Source organism: Schistocerca piceifrons, chromosome 3 (genome assembly GCF_021461385.2).
Source record: "Schistocerca piceifrons isolate TAMUIC-IGC-003096 chromosome 3, iqSchPice1.1, whole genome shotgun sequence".
NCBI classification, from domain to species: Eukaryota; Metazoa; Arthropoda; class Insecta; order Orthoptera; family Acrididae; genus Schistocerca; species Schistocerca piceifrons.
This window is the reverse complement of record NC_060140.1, coordinates 401,104,604-401,126,662: the sequence shown is the minus strand read 5'-3', so window position 1 is coordinate 401,126,662 and position 22,059 is coordinate 401,104,604. Positions and strand designations below refer to the sequence as shown.

The 22,059-nt window shown below is 41.6% G+C and overlaps 1 protein-coding gene across 1 annotated transcript in view; it reads left to right on the top strand.

The window, feature by feature from the left end:
• LOC124789705 (UNC93-like protein) overlaps window positions 1-22,059 on the top strand; it is a 426,216-nt gene that overhangs the window by 40,422 nt on the left and 363,735 nt on the right. The window lies entirely within an intron of this gene.

Sequence of the window (22,059 nt, the reverse complement as noted above, 5' to 3'; positions counted from 1 at the left end):
TGAAGACAGGCTAGCGATATGGTTGTTCCTGCTGATCGAAACTTTCTCTGTCACCCAACAAAGGTGATAACGGCTGGCCAGCGAAGACGCTCATTTCCTCTGATAAGCTACCTTCATGTCAATTCTTCTTTAATTGTTACGATTTTCGTCATTAAGTGAAGTTGATTGTGGGAATTTCTGAGGTCGAGACATGAGAACTGCACTGTACGTTTCCTTGATATCCACTGTTGCACGCACTTTGGGTAACTCCATATGGTACTTGTTTCACTCTTGATGCTGTAAGAATACGAATAAGAAAATGAGAGACAGTCATACCCTTTCCTGTTGACCAGTACCTGTCACAACTTCTGTGAGATCCTCCAAATAAGCCCTTCACTTCTTTAGAATAAAACCTTCCGTGGTTTGAGTAACTTAATTTTATACTAATCTTTTGTGGCACGTCACTGTACCTCAAACGAAAAGAATGAGGAATAAAGGCTATCCCCACGGCGTTCTATGACATGCGAACAACGATATTTAGAGTTTTCTAAGAATTTAAGGAATTAATAATATGAACATTTTTCTGTCTCCATCACAAGGTACTTTTTCTAGCATATGACTGGTTTCATCAGATATAAAATGATTGGCTACCAATACCACGTCAGCAGTAGTCTGATGGAACAAGTTACTGCCGGCCGCGGTGGCCGAGCGGTTCGAGGCACTTCAGTCCGGAACCGCGCGACCGCTACGGTCGCAGGTTCGAATCCTGCCTCGCGCATGGATGTGTGTGATGTCTTTAGGTTAGTTAAGTTTAAGTAGTTCTAAGTTCTAGGGGACTGATGACCTCAGATGTTAAGTCCCATAGTACTCAGAGCCAACAAGTTATTCGATAATAACAACAGTTTCCGATCGGAAAAAAGCAAACTTGTATACTGACAGCTTTGGGATCACCACATGCTAATGACCATGTCAACATCTCATTTATTCCAGGAATATCAGCGTCGTCCACAATGTAAGATAAATCTTGTGTGTAGATGGAGGTTCAAATGGCTCTGAGCACTAAGGGGTTTAACATGTGGAGAACTACTTAAACCTAACTAACCTAAGGACATCACACATCCATGCCCGAGACAGGATTCGAACCTGCGACCGTAGCGTTCACGCGGTTCCAGACTGAAGCGCCTAGAACCGCACGGCCATGTAGATGGAGGCTGGTTGTTACAATACCTGGGACGTATGTTCCTAACTTGATGTGTTACAAAGTGAATCATATCACTGCAACTGTATTTGAATCGTAAGCGGAATTAGTTGACAGCAATGGAGCGACACCTCGTACCGTTGTTTCCGGTAACGTTATGGAATGGAGTCTGCCCACGCTGACTTGGCAGCGTGACCCCGCGGCACTTCCTGCGGCAGATAACCGAGCACCGGAACCCACGGGTAGGCCACACGTCTCTGCTCGCGTTCTGTGGGCTTATCTCCAACACGAGACAGATAAAGCACAGCGCCAGCCGCGTGGCCGATATGCGTCCTGTTTTTGCTTTGTAAATATTGATCGATTATCAGCCTTTGATGTACATCGCGCCCGATGGCCGTATTTTGCACTGTGAGATAGCGAGGATAGGATGTGTCACACGTGTGTGCTGTATCCTGCATCGGGCCTGTCCGGCCGAAAACGTAAACAGTTACAGCTATCCACGTTAATGGGGAACAAACAAGTGAACAGCGCACGGCTGCTGAGTAACGTAGTAGCCTATACCTGAAACAGCCGAGAGTTCCGGAGACGCCGCGCTTATATAAGGATGCGTATGTAACTACAAAATGACAGCAGAGAATTGTAACTGCAGTAACTTTGAAAATGATGTCAGTGGCGTCGACAGATAAGATTTCTAATAGTACTCCCGTTGTCTCGATATTTAACAGCTTAAGACTTGATACATGTGTACCTAGATATTCACCGGAAATTACCGCCACAAATATTTCCGAAACGAAGAGCTGAATGTTTTCAAAGAATATCAGTATACACAATGAGAAATAATAATGCTCTGATTAAAGACCGGATGATATGCATTGGCATGTTGCTTGTGCATTTGCATATTTTGCTCCTTTTCACAGGTTATGGCATATTTTAACTAAAAACTAGTGACGATGTATATTTTCGCTCTATGTTTACTGTATTTTAAAAATGTAGACGTGGCCGTCTCTATCTCGATCTAGTTTTGATGTCTCACGGGTTTACCGCGACATAGAACTGCGTTCAATCGGCAAACGAAAGCCCTCGCGAAATTGTTACAGAAGAAGAACAGGAACAGGCAGACAGAGTCAATGCTCCTGCGTCCGCGCCAATGGTTAATGCCCTCCGCTGTCATACCATACGAGTCGGCAACAATTAAACCAAACTACGCAAGCTTTTAGTCGCACACCCACTGTTTCAGTTTAGCTTTCTATTTACTTGTACACAGTTGAACGTGTTTACGACGTGTAGTGTGTAACATGTCGTGCGCCATGGCGTTCGAAAAAGGAAATATTGTTCCATGGACAACTGACCATTTTAGAACATTTTCATATGACGGAATTGTTTTATATTGTCGAGTTTGCGACAAAAACATTTCGTGAAAAAAGTTTCAAATAGACCAGCATGTTAAGACTAGGCTTCATATCGCAGGAATGCGGACAAAAGTACCACGACAAAAATTTCTGACAACAACGACTTGCTGTAGCAGGTTCAAATGGTTCTGAGCACTATGGGACTTAACATCTGAGGTCATCAGTCCCCTGTAACTTAGAACTACTTAAACCTAACTAACCTAAGGACATTACACACATCCATACCCGAAGCAGGATTCGAACCTGCGACCGTACCGGACTCGCGGTTTCAAACTTAAGCGCCTAGAACGCTCGACCATTCCGGCCGGCTGCAGTAGCAGGGATCTGTCCAAAGGTAACCAGAAAAGTCGATTTAACATGGATCTAAGTAAAGCATTCTTTGTAAGCAATATTCCTCTTCACAGACTTACAAACCGTATCCCCAAAGGCTTCCTGCGCAAGTGTTGCTTAAAGCAAAATATACCAGATGAATCAATATTGCGTAAAAATTACATACTGGCAATTCACGTAAATGTTTTGGAAGAAATATGCAGTTAACTGGAGGACAGCATTATCTGAATTTCAGTTGACGAAACTACCGACATTTGTAGCCGTTACATTGCAAACTTAATTGTTGCTGATTTAAAAGAAGAGCCTTCTTCTTCCTATTTAGCGGCCTGCAAACAACTTGAAAAATTAAATGTTTCTACGATCGTCAGATTTGTGAATGAGGGTATCAGAAAAATATTTACAGGATCTTCTGCAGATGAAAGGGTGTTTGCATTTATTTCAGAGGCTGCTCCCTATACGATCAAAACAGGAAAAGCCCTCCGAGTATTTTATCTCAATTTGAGTCACGTGACGTGCTTTGCTCTAAAGCACATCGCCTTGCTGAATAAGTTCAAAATGTTCAAATGTGCATGAAATGTTATGGGACTTAACTGCTAAGGTCATCAGTCCCTAAGCTTACACACTACTTAACCTAAATTATCCTAATGACAAACACACACACCCATGCCCGAGGGAGGACTCGAACCTCCGCCGGGACCAGCCGCACAGCCCATGAATGCAGCGCCTCTAAACTGTTCGGCTAACCCCGCGCGGCCGCTGAATAAATACGTGAATGTAAATAAACTGGTTTCATTCACAAAGAAAGTATTTCTAAAGGCTCCTGCTCGCATCGAGACCTATAAAGAAAAACTACCAAATGTGCCTATACCTTCCGAATCAGTGATAACGCGTTGGGGTACGCGGGTCGAAGCTGTGTTGTTTTACAATGAACATTTCGAGGCCATTAGAGGGGTATTGTATTGTATTGTATTGTATGTTAACCGGGGGCCTAGAAACGACGGAGAGTCTCCGTCCCCGCCGCAGCCGCAATGGTCCATAACCGCATGACGACTACCGCAGTCCACTTCACCCCTACGCCGCCCCACACCGAACCCAGTGTTAGTGTGCGGTTCGGCCCCCGGTGGACCCCCCAGGGAACGTCTCACACCAGACGAGTGTAGCCCTAATGTCTGGGTGGCAGAGTAATTGTGGTGTACGCGTACGTGGAGAACTTGTTCGCGGAACAATCGCCGACATAGTGTAACTGTGGCGGAATAAGGGGAACCAGCCCGCAATCGCCGAGGCAGATGGAAAACCGCCTAAAAACCATCTACAGACTGGCCGGTTCACCGGACTTCGACACAAATCGGCCGGGCGGATTCATGCCGGGGACCAGGCGCTCCATCCCGCCGGGAAAGCCGTGCGTTAGACCGCACGGCCAACCGGGCGGTCATTAGAGCGGGTAGTAAACGACTTCGATAGTGCAGAGGCTTTGGTAGCATGCCACGCAAGGAAGCTTTTAACGACTCTGATATTAAAAATGACATTTTCCCATGTACCTGAATGTATTTAAAAGCTTGAAACTGGAGGCTTAGCGTTGAATGAATGTATTTAGGTAATGAATAAAATTATTCTAGTGAACTCATTGCCGCAGGTATTCCCAACAAAACTTAAGGAATATGTTTTCAAAACATTTTAAACAATAACCCAATCTTTGAACCCTCGTGCCAGTTTTATTAATGAGACGGGTGAACTTTTACCAGAAACAATAAGTGCCAACATAGCACCCAAATTCTAGTTCTGCCCAGTTACCTCACTTAATGTAGAACGGTACTCTTCTGCTTACAAAAATGTTTTGAGTGATTGAAGAAACAATCTTACTACCGAACATTTGGAACAGTACTTGGTCGTTTATATTTACAGTAGTAGAGAAAGTCAAATAAATTGTAAATGATGCTTTGGTTCAATAGTATTAATTAAAAGTTAAAGCTATTAAAAAAAATCATGATTGTATGTTTTTTTAAATAAAATATGACGGCCTTTATGAGCGTGTCACTTTGCGTGCGATATATCTCGAAGTTGGTTCTGTACACATCGATTTTTTCGCTGCGACCCACACGCATCGCATCCGCTTGCTACCGACAACAATAGCAAAGAAGGAACAATTTTTGAAACAAGGTATGCGTCCCTATTTTGCAAATTTTTAGAAAATAATCCCAGAAAGGTCACTTTCCCACCTTCTACCAGAATTCAGAAAATGATATCAGAGCTCTAAATGTACCGATTTTTCGCGTGGCCGGCGCACTTCCTCGTAAATTATATGATCTGGCTCGACTTCGAGATGTAATGCACGGAGTAAATACCATGTTTTCTTTTTATTATTTGGTCTTGCATATTTCGATACTTTTCATACATTTTCAAGCATTTTTCATGCATACTTGCATGCATATTCTATGGTTCATATAATTCGGACTCTAGCTACGATCATTAGAATAAAATTAAAAAAGAATCAGGAAAACGCAAAACGATTTTACGGAAGGCCTTTGGAAAGTGAGCAACAGTAGTAGCTTTAAAATTATACAAGAAAACAGATGGTTGAGGTCACATAGAAAAAATGTAAGGTCTAATGAAGAATAAATTTACTGCTGTGCTATGGGTACATCTGAAGAACGCACCCTAGCAGACTGACAAAATTTGATCAGCATTTTGAAAAATCTAAAAGCGAACCTAACTGGCTTACCAAAGTGATAAGTAAGCAAACAAATAAAGACAACCAAATATAGAAATAGATTAAGAGGTGGGAGTCTTTCCAGATGAAATAGTTCGAAACACAGGAACGGCAGTGGACAGCAGGAGAGAGAAAAGGAAAAACTCGTACAAATGCGTGTAGGATCCGCACTATGAGGTTTCAATACAAATTTAAGTATGTGTTCAGATAATAATAATACTAATAATAATAATAATAATAATAATACACAGTAAACCCAGCAAAATATCGCCCCATAACATGCCTACCGACAATATACATTAACTTCAGTCATTACACCGATATTAATGACACATACAACACAGAACAAAATTATAAATGTAGAACAAAAAGGCTGCTGCAAAGGAGCACGAGGATGTACAGAGCAATTGATAACAGATGCAGAGGTGACATATCAAGCTAAAACTAAACAAAGGTCGCTGCACTAGGCATACATTCATTACCAAAAAGCTTTTGTTAGTGTACCCCACTCATGTTTACTACAAATATTGGAAATATACAAAGTAAATCCTAAGTTGATACAGTTCCTAAACATAGTAATGAAAAATGGGAAAAAACCACACTTAATATGCAAACAAATTCAAATAATATCACATCACAGACAATACAGATTAAGTGTGGAATATACCAAAGAGACTCATTAAGTCCTTTCTGGTTCTGCCTTGCTCTGAACCCACTATCCAACATGCTAAATAATACAAACTGTGGATATAATATTACTGGAACACACCCACACAGAATCACACATTTGCTATACATGGATGATCTAAATCTACTGGCAGCAACAAATCAACAACTCAACCAGTTACTAAAGATAACAGAGGTATTCAGCAGTGATATAAATACGTCTTTTGGAACAGACAAATGTAAGAAAATATCATAGTCAAGGGAAAACACACTGAACAAGAAGATTACATATTGGATAACGACGGCGACTGCATAGAAGCGGTGGAAAAAACGGGTACCTATAAATATGTAGGACACAGACAAAAATAGGAATAGATAATTCATATATTAAAGAAGAAGTAAAAGAAAAATATAGACAAAGACTAGCAAAAATACTGAAAATAGAATTGACAGCAAAAAACAAGAAAAAAGCTGTAAATACTTATGCTGTACCAATATTGACCTGCTCATTTTAAGTAGTGAAATGAAATGGAATAACACAGACCTAGACCTAGACCTAGATCACAATGCCACAAATATAGAATACATCAATACATTCAGGAACAGAAAGATTCACATTAAGCAAAAAGGAAGGAGGAAGGGGATTTATCGACATAAAAAACCTACATTATCGACAGGTAGACAATTTAAGAAAATTCTTTCTAGAACGAGCAGAAACTAGCAAAATACACAAAGGAATCACTCATGTAAATACATAGGCTACACCATTGCAATTTCGTAACCACTTCTACAACCCTTTGGATCACATAACACCAACAGATACAAAGAAAGTAAATTGGAAAAAGAAAACACTACATGGCAAGCACCTGTATCATCTAACACAGCCAGACATCGATCAACACGCATCCAACATATGGCTAAGAAAAGGCAATACATACAGTGAGATGGAAGGATTCATGATTGCAATACAGGATCAAACAATAAACACCAGATTTTACACCAAGCATATTATTAAAGATCCCAATACCACAACAGATAAATGCAGACTTTGCAAACAACTAATAGAAACAGTAGATCACATCACAAGCGGAGGTACAATACCAGCAAATACAGAATACACCAGAAGGCATGACAATGTAGCAAAAATAATACATCAACAACTTGCCATACAACATAAACTAATAAAACAACACGTTCCTACATACAAGTATGCACCACAAAATGTACTGGAGAGTGATGAATACAAATTATACTGGAACAGAACCATTATAACAGATAAAACAACACCACATAACAAACCTCACATCATACTCACAAATAAAAAGAAGAAATTGACCCAACTAATCGAAATATCCATACCCAATACAACAAATATACAGAAGAAAACAGGAGAAAAAATTGAAAAATACATCCAACTGGCTGAGGAAGCCAAGGACATGTGGCATCAGGATAAAATTGACATTATACCAATTATACTATCAACTTCAGGAGTCATACCACACAATACCCACCAGTACATCAACGCAATACAGCTACATCCAAACGTATATATTCAATTACAGAAATTTGTAATTATTGATACACGTTCAATTACCCGAAAGTTCCTAAATGCAATGTAACATATACCGTACAGTTAAAAGGAAGTCACGCTTGATCAAGGTCTGCACCACTTTCCATTATTAACCAGCCATAACGTCTGAGAAAGGGAAGATATAATAATAATTTTGTGTGGGTCTGTGGCCTGGTGTAAGGCTTTCTATTAGGCTCCACGTCGGTGACCTGCGTGTTCCTTGTCAGATGGACAACAAAGTAACCCTACAGATGTTCTGTTTTTACCGATTGAGGTACAGTACCCTAAGATTGAAACAGGTAACTGAGCATTGGAGAAAGTGTAAGGCTGTCTTATTTGCTTTTACGCCGTTCTGTCTTTTTAAAATATGAAGAAAAACAAGCAGGAAGAAAATTAAAATGACCCTCATTTACGAAACAGACAAAATGCTGTTTTTACTATCGGACTGTATTTTGGAGGTGACGTAAAAGATATACGATCCATCGTCAGTAATTCATGCGGTATCGTCATGAAACTCGGAGTCATGCTCGACACAAAAGAACCACAACTATCACTCCATTTGTGGCTACTCGGGAATAATTGCTGTTGTATTGGTGAAATGAAACATCATCGTGAATGTTGTGTATCTTACGTGATATGGAATACAGATCAAATGTTTCCATGCCACAGAACTGTGGGAAACTGTAAACTCTACTGTCATTTTCCCAGTCGTGACTCCATTATTTTTCTTTTGTTTGTTAGGGTATGAAAATGGTCGTGTTGTGAGAATTAGAAGTGTGTGTGCAAGCTTAGAACCTAGTCTTTCTCTGGTAGTTTCCATAGCCACTGAGTAATCACTGTATGCCCTGCGACGTGGCCTCACATCGTCAATAGTGCCTGCCTCTCTTAGCCTGTCTAAACTTCAGACATGCCTTCCTGCGTACCTAGTGGCACTAGCACTCTAGAAGAAAAGGTAACTGTGAAGTTAAATAATAGTCTCACAAGCAAGAGATTAAAATTACGAAAAAATGTATAAATATACACGCTACAGTCACATTAATGTGACCACCTGTCAAAAGCCTGAGTAACCACCTTTTGCAACACGGAATGCAGGTAGAGTATCAGCGAGGTTCAGGAAGGTACAGGCAGGGATCTGGAACCATGCCGAATCCATTGCCGTGGTCAGCCGTGCTCAGGGTTGCGGATCCATAGCGCGAACAGCCCAGTCGAGGTGGATCCATGGATTCTGAATTTGAATTGGGGGAGTTTCTTGTGCACGGAGTACGATAATCTCATCTTGGTGCCCTTCGAACTACGCACGTACCCTGCGAGCTGTGACACGTTACGTTGTCCTGCTGGTACGGAGGAAAACAAATGCATTTAGACGTGTACGTGGTCCCCAAGGGTAGATCCCTGGATGTGTTCATCCACTGTGCCTTCCAGAACGACGAGATCTTCCAGGGAATGTCACGAAAACCTTCCCCAGACATTAAGGCCACGACCTGGACCCTTCCGGCGATTGTTGCGGGGTGTTTGCAAACTTCCAGCCATCGTCGATGATGAACACCAGTCAGCATGATTGCATGAACGAGGCGCCTGTTGTGGAGGCCCAAACACAGCTACGTTAGCTGAACGATCGTTGACGGGACGCTGTTGGTAGCTTCTTCGTTCAACTGAGCGGTAAGTAGCTCAACTGTACACTTCTCCGCGGCCATCGTTCACCCCTGTGGTGTACCACAATTGCTTCGGCGGCGGTTTTGGATAGTGTGATTTTGCCACGAAGATGTTAAATGGCACTCACACAAAACTGTTTATAATTGGACGTTCCAGTCACAGTACCGTGAACATCGCCGATGTGTGACGTCAACGTGCAGTGACCTCTCACTCATGGCAGAGGCGGCACTAGCAGTGCTATACTTCAACCTCGGCTGCACGCGAACAGTTCACAAGCATAGCCGTTTTGGAAATTCTTCCACTCTTTGCCCGAACGCCAAGTATCATGCCCTTCTGGACCTCAGAAAAATCGATCCGTTTCCGCATTACAACGACTGCACTGTTGACAGCGTCCCATCGACATGTTTTATATACTTTACACTACTAGTGCTGCCACCTGCCGTCAGTGAGTGGTTGCTGCACACTGACGTCGAACATAGGCGTTGGTAACATTAATATCACGTTAATATCACATTATGTGGACAGTGTAGTTACAAATAGTTTTGTATGAATACCATTTAATAGCTAACAATGTCGGTGTAAACTATCGACGAGACCCTATAAGTCTCTAAAATGTGAGACAAGTTTGACAGCAGCAGACGAAACAGTGAGTCTGACTGCGTGGACGACATGGATAGGCAGGTTGGGCAGCAGCAAAACTACATAAAATTTTATGTCCAGAGATTCTAGGGAAAGAGATTAAAAGCAAGAAAGATAACTCGCGTTGTGGATAGAATTTCTGGCTGTCCGGAATTGTTATACTTCAGCAACAATAATATGCAGACGGTAAGCTGACCAGAGCAAATATTAGCTGCCCTCTTAAAAGGACGCATTGGTTGCCTGGGAGCACAGTAGATGGTAGAGAGCGAGGCTGCAATATGGCCCTCCCATCAAAGGCAAAATTGAGTCACGACAGTGAAGTACTGCAGCATCCTCGAAGCAAAAATCCAGTCGGTTGTATGGAATCATTGCATTAAGATGGCCGGACGTTGCAGAGTGGCCACATTTTTAATGAAGCCGCCTAATTTGCTGGCTGTTCCTCTTCAATCGGCCAAACAGCACTGAAACAGCAAAAATAACTTACTAAAGCGTGTGCGTGACTTTTGCCTCTTTTCAAATGAAACAATGCAACGACGGCCGAATGCGGCATTATCATCCACAGTGTGTGGAGTATGTAGATCAGACACCAAGTAGTTCTGTGAACTATGACTTGGGTACACTCATTCGGTTACCATCAACATGATCCAAAATGTTTTTTTTTAGTATTTTTGCTAAATAAATGTTGCCCTCTCTTTCAAAACGATCGCGTTCACGTGGTAGCACACACACGTTCTTGGTTTGGTGAAGACGTGGGCACTTATTGCAGCTCGACTGTCATACTAAATCATTCGATTCTATTCTCACAAAAAGCGTCAGTGAATATCTAGAAATTGCAGTCAAATCCCTGCAGTGTCGCTCGCTCTGTGGGAGCTATTAATCGATGGTGGCTTCAGCTGTGTACATGAGGAAACGCATTGCCTCTCTTTCTCGCCGAATTGAGGCTGTTATTGATTCCAGAGTTGCTGTTACGCGGTACTAACATGAAGTCTCCTGAGAGTGACAACGTCTCAGTACTGCTTACTCGTCATGTACTTTGGCCCCTAATGTTCCTTACTGCTATTCAGAATGCGCACCGACTCAATTCTTCATTCTTCGTTTCACACTACCATGAACTTAAATATGACGTAACGCTATACATGTGCTCATTGCAATCATTTACACTTCACAGCCGCAGTTAATTTCAAAGATGTGGCCAGTCTACATCTACGAATAAATTCTCTCCAAGTATAATACGATTGTAGATGTGTTAGATGACAATCAGTTTGGCTTTAGGAAAAGTGAGGGCTCCAGAGAGGCAATTTTGACGTTTCCGTTGATAATGGAAGCAAAGTAAAGAAAAATCAAGACACGTTCACAGCATTTGTCGACCTGGAAAAAGCGTTAGGTGATGTAAAATGGTACAAGATGTTAGAATCTCTGAGAAAAACAGGGGTAAGTTATAAGGAGAGACCGGTAATATACAATATGGACAAGAGGTAATAATAAGAGTAGAAGAACAAGAACGAAGTGCTTGGATTAAAAAGGGTGTAAGACAGGGATCTAGTGTTTCACCACTACTGTACAATCTGCATATCGAAGAAGCAATGATAGAAATAAATGAGATTCAGGAGTGGGATTAAAGTTCATTACGTTCATTGATTAAAGTAATATTCGTCGATGACAACGCTAATCTGATTGAAAGTGAAGAAGAATTACATGATCTGCTGAGTGGAATGAACAGTCCAATAAGTACACAGTATGGTTTGAGAATAAATCGAAGAAAGACGAAAGTAATGTGAAGTAGCAGAAATGCCAACAGCGAGAAACTTAACATCAGGGTTGATAGTCACGAAGTAAATGAACTAAGGAAAGTAGTACTACCTAGGCAGCAAAATAACCAATGATGATCGGAGCAAGGAGGACATCAAAAGCAGACATCACTGGCAAAAACGGCGTTCCTAGCCAAGAGAAGTCTACCGGTATCAAAGGCTTTAATTTGAGGAACAAATTTCTGAGAATCTACGTCTGGAGCACAGAACAGTATGGTAGTGAAACATGGATTGTGGGAAAACCGGAACAGAAGAGAATCGAAGAATTTGGGATGTGGTGCTACACACGAATGTTGAAAATTAGATGCACTGATAAGGTAAGGAATGATGAGGTTATGAGCAGAATCGGAAATTAAATGAATATGTGGAAAACACTGACAAGAAGATGGGACAGGATAATAGGACATCTGTTAAGACACCATGTAATAATTTCCATGGTACTAGAGGGAGTTGTAGAGGGCAAAAACTAAAAAGGAGGACAGCGACTGGAATACATGCAATAAATAACTGAGGATGTAGGTTGCAAGTGCTACTCTGAAATGAAGAGATTGGCACAGGAGAGGAATTCGTGGCGGGCCGCATCAAAGCACTCAGAAGACTGATGACCCAAAGAAAAAGTGGAGCAATCAAAAGGTTTTCGTTCGAAGGTCGTACAGTCCACAATCGGTCTTTCAATCAGTAAAAGTTACAGTGGACATTTAGACAATCATCCCACCAGCTCATCACGTTGAAGATACTCGTTTGGTACTCGTTTGGTGAAACACCCGCCATGCTGCGTGAAGTCCGTTACTGCCTACTTCACATCCTCGTCCGACTGCAATAGTCGACCCTTCAAGGTTCTTTTTAAGGACCGAAGGCGTGATAATCACATGGGGAGAGATCTGTATTACAGGATAGGTGCTCGAATGTTTCCCCCTTGAATTGGTGTAACGTCTGCATTACGATATTTGTGATAAGGGGTCTTCTTTCGTATCACGACTAGCACGGAATTTGGCGCACCATTCCACAACGGCTGTTTTCGACAGACGTGGTGCCCTATACACGATCTTCATTCTCCAGTGGATGTACACCGGTGTTTATCCTTCTTCAGCCTAGAAAATAACAGCAGCACATTGATCCTGTTTGGACGCAGTTACTAATAACGTAGCCCTAGTTCAAGTTTCCGCATTTACGACACGCACGTTGGAAACACCTTTTGCCACATTAATGGTTCAAATGGCTCTGAGCAATATGGGACTTAACATCTGAGGTCATCAGTCTGCTATAACTTAGAACTACATAAACATAACTTACCTAAGGACATCACACACATCCATGCCCGAGGTAGGATTCGAACCTGCGACCGTAGGGGTCACGCGGTTCCAGACTGAAGCGCCTAGAACCGCTCGGTCACACCGGCCGGCCCCACATTATTGCCTTGCCTATACGTCGGTGCTTAGAAATCCGCATCGGACTCTCGCTACGTTCCACTAACGCTGAAACTTCATATATTATAAGGTAACTATGTTTTTCAGTACACTACGACATTTTTGTATATATACATATTTGAATCGTTAAAAGAATTCGAATCAAAGGAGTATGGTCTGTATTTCATTTTTGTCATTTTTTCTGTCAATAATAAATCTGCGTCGCTAGTAGGTAATAAAATCCTCCCGATTTTTCGGTTAATACTGTGCGTCTTGCTGTTGTTGTGACGTAGGATATAAGCTTGCATTCATCACCCTCGGTAGCGCTTTTGTACTGTTATCGCCTCTGTAGCTTTGATATGCACTTCACCGTTCAGCAAGTGGTGTGCGATAAGCTACCGTTCAAGTGGGAGAACATATGCAGAAAAATATCTCGCTATTATTGTGCCTTAATCTCAATCACTTTTGAGGACTGTTTGGAGAATAATTACTTTTTAACGATACATAAATACGGATGAAATAATTTCAACTGTGTTACCCTACACTGAAAAGAACTATACGAAATGAATCGTTACAAATATTTTCAGCTAATTTCCTTAGGACTTTTCACAGATTGTCGCATGGTGAAGATGTTTTTTCTTCATCCTCGCGTTATATAACAAAGAAATATATTTCCAGTACATAAGCATTTCGTGGACAACCACCTTAATATTAGAGACATTTCACGATATTTTGATTGTGCAGTAGGTGAGCTCCGAAGCCATTTCCGGCAGGACACTTGGACTTGGACTAGACGGCGCACTTCATGTGTTCACTGCGCTTGGACTTGTTCTTTTTCATGTAGTGTGCGGAAGCGAACATGGACTAACTATACCTTTACATATACAATCATATTCTGCAATCCATTATGAAGTACATGGAAGGTGGTACTTAGGGAGGCATCACATGTCACAGATTCATTTCGTTCCAGTCGTACATTGTAAGCTGGATGAACGACTGATGACATACCAGTAGATATACCGTAATCAGTGTAAACTTGTCTTCATGATATTTGCGATAGTGTCTGAAGAATGTCTGTAGATTCTTCGCGTAATAGAGGTTACTGAAACTGTGTATTTACGGTTTCGTGACGTAATTTACGTCCATCTTCAACATTCTGTCAAATCCGTTTCTTCAACATTTTCCTAACGCTGTCCCGGGAGTCTCACAAACGACTTAATTTACTTCCATCTTCAACATTCAGTCAGATCCGTTTCTTCAACATTTTCCTACCGCTTTCCCGGGAGTCTCACAAACCTGTGACATTCGTGCCACTGTCTTCGTATACGTTCAATATCCCTGTTAGTCCTGTTCCCCCCACCCGTCAGCTACGTTCTGCGAGAGTGATTAATAAGCAGTCTCCTTTGTAGACTGACTGTCTTTTCCTAGTATCGAACATATAAACTCAAATTCACTACAAGACTTACCTATGACTTAGCCAGTAATATGATTCCATTTCGAATCCCTACAAACTTTTATATCCAGGTAATTTTGAGAGTTGACATATGCCAGTTGTGACTGAGTGATGTTACAGCCATATATTACGACGTTTCTTCGCGTTGAGAAACGCAGCTGTAGAAGGGAGAATTCGAAAGCTAGAAACGTGTTGGAATCTCTTGGGAATATAGCGTCACAGAAGGGGAATAAAGGCTACGTGCGCTCGGGAGGGATGTTCCCTAATATGGAAGGGACCATTCCACAACATCGACAACAGCACGAAATGTAGTCAGATGCAGAGGCTGCTTGCTGTGGAACCAGCGTCTCCCGTTATATCAGTTTCGTTACTTTCTGGGGCGTGGCAAAAATTGAAGAGTGATCGTAGCTCTTTGATCTGAAGCTGAGGAGACGATCTAAAACAAGAAATTTGTTGGTTCTTTGTCGGCTTTGTTTGTAGATTCCTCTGTGCTGCGTGGTGGATTTTGAAATGTTCTCCGGGATAGTTCATATTTCTATAACAAACCAGAGACTCCCACTCGGGCCGCGCGGTCTTAGGCGCCGTGTTACGGCCCGCGCGGCTCCCACCGTCGGAGGTTCGAGTCCTCCCTCTCGCATGGGTGTGTGTGTTGTCCTTAGCGTAAGTTAGTTTAAGTTAGATTAAGTAATGCGTAAGCTTAGGGAGCGATGACCTCAGCAGTTTAGTCCCATAAGACGTTGGCACTAATTTCCAAATTTTGCTCCCACTCGCATATCATAGAGCGACTGAAATAAACATAATTTATCTAGGGTAAGTAAGACTCAGAGCCTTTAAATGGAATAACTTATTTCTGGAAACCTGATTGTGGAAAGCTTTTGGTTTGAAGTCTGGACAGTGGTAGTATTGAAATGTTATTTATTATGTGTTACATCAATACAATCGGATTTTTCACGGATGTTCAGATTTAAGCACGTCAATCGACGAGTTATTTGAGAATGGCTTGAATTTGGTAGCAGTAAAACGCTTTGAACTAATGTCAGAAGTACTTGGTTAGCTATTATTCCGACAGACCATATGCGAGTAGTGCTGAAGTCAAAGGAATTAGTGACCACGGTGTTTCTACTGCGCGGCTGTTTCACCCCAGCCAAATGTTCATCAAAACAGCTATGAGGCTATTTGTGTTTGTGAGAATTCATTTGCTATCTGGTATTATATGCAGGGAATATGCAAAAATGTGGAAACAACAGAAACACGCCACATAACCATGCATTATACGCCTTAGAGGAATCGTTGATACTCAAAACAGCTTACATTCGTCTCGGAATGGATAAATATAGGCCCCGCATGGTTTTCTATTGAATCTTACAGTAAACAGTATTTAAGTGATCTTGGCTTTTGAATTATTTCTACAGCAGTTATTGCTCCGCTGCACACTATGTGTTAACAGCAAAATAGTGCGAAGTTCAGTTAACGACGATGGGTGTGGACAACGATCACATACACTTCTCTCCAAACTTGACCACAAGGAGTAACTTATATAGTTAAAGGCTACCCAGCCATTGACCTTCGTCTGTGCGAATGCGCACAGGTTGCCCAAACTCTTACGGGAATCGCCAAAGCGTGCGCGAGTAATGAGTGAAGGGGCAAATGTCTGTAAGGTACATTACATATGTAGAATTGTGGACAGTTGGGAATGTAAGTCTCACGGGAAGCGTGCAAGGGATAAGTCCCTGCAGTCGCGCTATTCATCTGTGTCCTCGGTGGCTCAGATGGATAGAGCGTCTGCCATGTAAGCAGGAGATCCCGGGTTCGAGTCTCGGTCGAGTCACACATTTTCAGCTGTCCACATCGAGGTATATCAACAACACCTGTCGGCAGCTGAGGGTTTCAGTTAGTCATCATTTATTCCAGGGAAAAGCTGCACGGTCAACAACAGTAATCTGTTCTTTCGAGAACAGTTACTGTCTTCATATATATATATATATATATATATATATATATATATATATATATATATATATATAGAGAGAGAGAGAGAGAGAGAGAGAGAGAGAGAGAGAGAGAGATATTTGGTAACTATGGTCGCCAGGAGAGATGCGAAAATTCATCCTCATGTTCAAGAAACCAGTGTTGTTCGATGCGAGCTGTGCGAATAGAGGCCTTTCGCCCTCGAACATATCATCACCATAGGAGAACGAACATAGTACCATGGGACTGACCTGACCAGCCAAAACACTCCTTGGCGGGAAAGCGAACTTACAGAGTAACAACGGGCTCCATGGAATATCAGGGTATGGCTGCCCAAATCAACTCCTAAATCCCACCGTATTTCACTCTTGGAACGTAAGCTCTGTACGAAATTGTAAACAAGACTCATCCGTTCCAATAACTTTCTTCCATTGCTGCACAGACCTTGTTTAAGGTTTCGGCACTAAGTTTTCCTGTTACGAGCATTAGCATCATAGGTCTATGGAATTGTAAATAACGTTGAAATAACCATGAAATTCCCATACCCTAATTTACAAAAGAAAAGTAGAGGAGTCGTACGCGTTTCACCTTTATTCTGTGCAAGAAATCTTCAGTGGCAGGTTGTGTGGGCGGTTTTCTACACATTACAAAAATGGTTCAAATGGCCCTGAGCACTATGGGACTTAACATCTTAAGTCATCAGTCTCTTAGAACTTAGAGGTACTTAAAACTAACTATACCTAAGGACATCACACACATCCATGCCCGAGGCAGGATTCGAACCTGCGACCGTAGCAGTCCCGCGGTTCCGGACTGAAGCGTCTAGAACCGCACGGCCACCGCGGCTGGCTACATATTACACTTCTGTTTCATTTTTGGTGTCGTTCCTCTTCTTATAAATTCCACTTGCTGTTTTCTTCACATTTCACAGCAGTAAGAACTGAACACTTGCTTTGATGCACTGTTTTGCTTTGTGTTAACGACTGTCAGCAACAGACGGTCCAAAAAGTAAAAATTATCAGTATACCGTAATATTATACGCAATTGAGGAAGACAGGACTACAAACGTTGAAGATGTACAATATTCATTGGACGCCACAGTAATTTAAGAAACAAGCCCAAGAAGTTCACCAATTCAGTCATCCATAAACAGTCTGATGATTTAATTAAAAAACGCACATACAGCATGTTTATCAAATTTTTCACAATAACAAGAATACGACACTTAAAACGAGACTTTGCAACATAATGCCTAATTGAAGAATACAGAATTGAAACTAATTTTTAAAACTGACAGCATCATAGTCACTAGGCACAGTGGAAATTGTATACAATATTAAACACTACTCAAGTGGTGGCTTCTGCTTCATATTATGAGAATATACACTGCAGAGCCAAAGAAATTGGTACACCAGCGTAATATCGTGTAGGACGACCGCGAGCACGCAGAAGTGCTACAACACGACGTAGCATGGACTCGACTAATGTCTGAAGTAATTCAAAATAGCTCTTCAGTCTCTTCAGTCTTCGTTGGTCCCGTTCTTGAAGGATCTTTTTCCGGCCGCAGCGATAGATGTTTGATATTTCATCAGTGCCCTAGAACTTAGAACTACTTAAACCTAACTAACCTAAGGACATCACACACATCCATTCTCGAGACAGGATTCGAACCTGCGACCGTACCGGTCATGCGGTTCCGGACTGTAGCTCCTAGAACCGCTCGGCCACCCTGGCCGGCTGTTTGAAGTAGTGCTGGAGGGAACTGACACCGTGAATCCTGCAGGGTTGTCCGTAAGAGTACGAGAGAGTGGAGTTCTCTTCGGAACAGCACGTTGCAAGGCATCCCAGACAGATTCAGTAATGTTCATGTCTAGGGATTTGGTGGCCAGTGGAAGTGTTAAATCTCAGAAGAGTGTTCCTGGCGCCATTCTGTAACAATTCTGGACGTATGGGGTGTCGCATTGTCCTGCTAGAATTGCCTAAATCTGTCAGAATGCCCAATGGACATTAACGGATGCAGGTCGTCAGACAGGATGCTTACGTGTCACCTGCCAGAATCGTATCTAGACGTATCAGCGGCCCACATCACTCCTACTGCACACGCCCCACGCCATTACAGTGTCTCCACCAGCTTGAACAGTACCCTGCTGACTTGCAGGATCCATGAATTCATGATGTTGTCACCATACCCGCACACGTCCATGCGATGGATACAATTTGAAACTGGACTCGTCAGACCAGGCAACACGTTTCCAGTCACCAACAGTCCAACTTCGGAGTTGATGGGCCCAGGCAAGGAGTAAAGCTTTGTGTCGTGCAGTCATCAGGGGTACACGGGTGTGGCTTCGTCTCCGAAAACCCACATCGATGATGTTTCGGTCAACGGTTCGGTTGCCGACGTTTGTTGATAACACAGTATTGAAATCTGCAGCATTTTGCGGAATGGTTGCACTTCTATCACGTTGAACGAGACTCTTCAGTCTTCGTTGGTCCCGTTCTTGAAGGATCTTTTTCCGGCCGCAGCGATAGATGTTTGATATTTCACCGTATTCCTAATATTCACGGTACACTCGTGAAATGGTCGTACGGGAAAATCCCCACTTCATCGTTACCTCGAAGATGCTGTGTCCCATCGCTCTTGAGTCGATTACAACACCCCGATTAAACTCACTTAAATCTTAATAACCTGCCATTGTAGCAGCAGTAACCGATCTAACAACTGCTCCAGACACTTGTCTTGTACAGGCGTTGCCGAGCGCAGTGCCGTATTATACCTATTTATATACCTCTACATTTTAATACGCACGGCTATAACAGTTTCTTTGGCACTTGACTGGATTGTCTTGAGGGGTAATTACTCAAAGTCAGAGATTTTACCTTGCTTTATCGATTCACCTCTCATTGGCTGCTTCAATTTTATATATAAAAGCATGTGTGCCTTAGCTTGTATCACAATGCGAGTATCTAATTTAGACCATACAAAGCAGAGAGTATCAGATATCTGATCTGGTAGTTTAAGTACAAAATAAATAGTATTAAGTAACAGTGCTGCAACATAGTTATAAAAACAGTTTCATGTTTTAAAGACAACGTAGCTTACTTAGTTTAGGTTGAACAGCTCCAAGCGCGTAAGTGTGAAATCCTGGTTGGGAACAAGAAGTATAAACCGGTAAACGCATATAACATCTTGGCAGTTTGTACCGCTCTATGCGATTCAGCTAAAATTAGTAACTGCTATTAATGAGTCACAAGACTGACACTAACTTGTAACAGTTGCAGAGAGAATAGTAGATTAAAAGAAAAATTAACATGCGTTGTAATCGTATGGTATAGTGCAAAAAGGAGAGACACTCTTTGGCTAACACACACAAAGCGGAAACATTATCTAGGTTTAGATCCACGACGCAGTGGAACATTTTCAGTAATGCTTATTGATAAACGGAGAGTAAGTTGTTTGTTGGACAGCTTGCAGATATTCCAATGCTCATTACGATGACAACAGTGCATGACCACAGTTATACACAATTTCGCTTAACCTATATTTACATCATCAACAATGTTAATCTGCGCAAACTTAGTACATTCCAGTAAGCATAGACTGTAAGACACAGCGTAAAGATAAATCTGTACTTCACCGATTTCCACAGATCATTTGTATGATTAATCTTCATTATGTGGAATGACTCACTTTACATTAACATTATTCATCATTTATAAACACGGCTACATGCTGACAATTTATGCAATTTTTTATGTTTTAATACAGATGGGATCAGTAATTCCTATTCGCCATCTGTTATACACTACAAAAATAGAAATTCTTCTACAGAGTAGATGGAGCTTTCAAGCAGAACCTTTTTCAGTTGGATTGCAATTTTGACTTTTCTTTCTGTCAGGTACTTTATATCATTGGATAATTTATGAAAATTTTAGGAGGTACCATGAGTCACCGCTTTTTATTTGAAGACAACTCTAATGTTGAACAATGAATATTATTTTTTTCTTATGGTGCTGTAAGTATGTGCATCATTGTTCCTTTTGAAGTGTAGTGGGCTACTTACAACCAACTTTATGACTTTATGAGATAATAAATGTACTGTGAATAGGTAGTCCATATACCTAACTCCTTAAATATATGTCTACAAGATAATCATAAGCACCAAAGTTATTCCTAAAGCGTGTTTACGACCACTCAAGATTCTTTATTAATGATGTGTTGCCTCAGAACCTTAGTCGGTATGACGTTATTAAATTAAAACACGCAAAAATATATTGACATAATAATAAGGAGTTAACAGATACAGCACAACATCTGTTTTATTACGAATTTTCTCCGAAGTTCAGCATCCTATACTGACACCTACTTCGGGGACTCACATTTCTGCCTTCTTGCGTTCATATGTTTCCAACCTAATTTTTTCCTTGTTAATAACAGCTTGAGTAAGGCAAGTAGCCCACTGTAAAGTACAATTTCACAGAATGAGCTCACCGTGTACGAGTAAAACTGAGAAGCTCATATTTTTCGATAATTATTTTACCGAAAGTAGACTAAGTTATTTATTTTGCATTTACTGATCAAACGTTTTCAGTACTCCCACATCCTAACACTGTCGCTAATGACGATTTCTGTCTTATGAGTGTTTTATCTTGTAATAAATTAGAGAAAGTACACGAGGATAGTGAAAGGGCAGTTCAGTACGTAAAGGGAAATGAAATTCTAATGCTCATGGGGAACTGGAATGCGACTGCTGAGGGAGGAGTAGAAGAAAGGGTTACGGGACAATATCGGCTTGGTACTAGGACTCAAAGAGGAGAAAAAATAGTTGAGTTCTGCAATTAAGCCGGCCGGGGTGGCCGAGCGATTCTAGGCGCTACAGTCTGGAACCCGTGCGGTTGCAGGTTCGGATCCTGCCTCGGGTATGGATGTGTGTGATGTCCTTAGGTTAGTTAGGTTTAAGTACTTCTCAGTTCTAGGGGACTGATGATCTAAGAAGTTAAGTCCCTTAGTGCTCAGAGCCATTTGAACCATTCTGCAATAAATTTCAGCTAGTATCAGCGCATATTTTGTTCAAGAATCACTAGATAAAGACATACACTTGGAAAAGGTCGGGAGATAAGGAAGGTTTCAGTTATATTAGCTCATGATTTGCCACAGATTCCGAAATCAGATACTGGATTATATAGCGTACCCTGGAGCAGATACACGAGACTCAGATCAAAATTTAGTAGTGATGAAGTGTAGGATGAAGTTCAATAGAGTACTCAGGAACAAC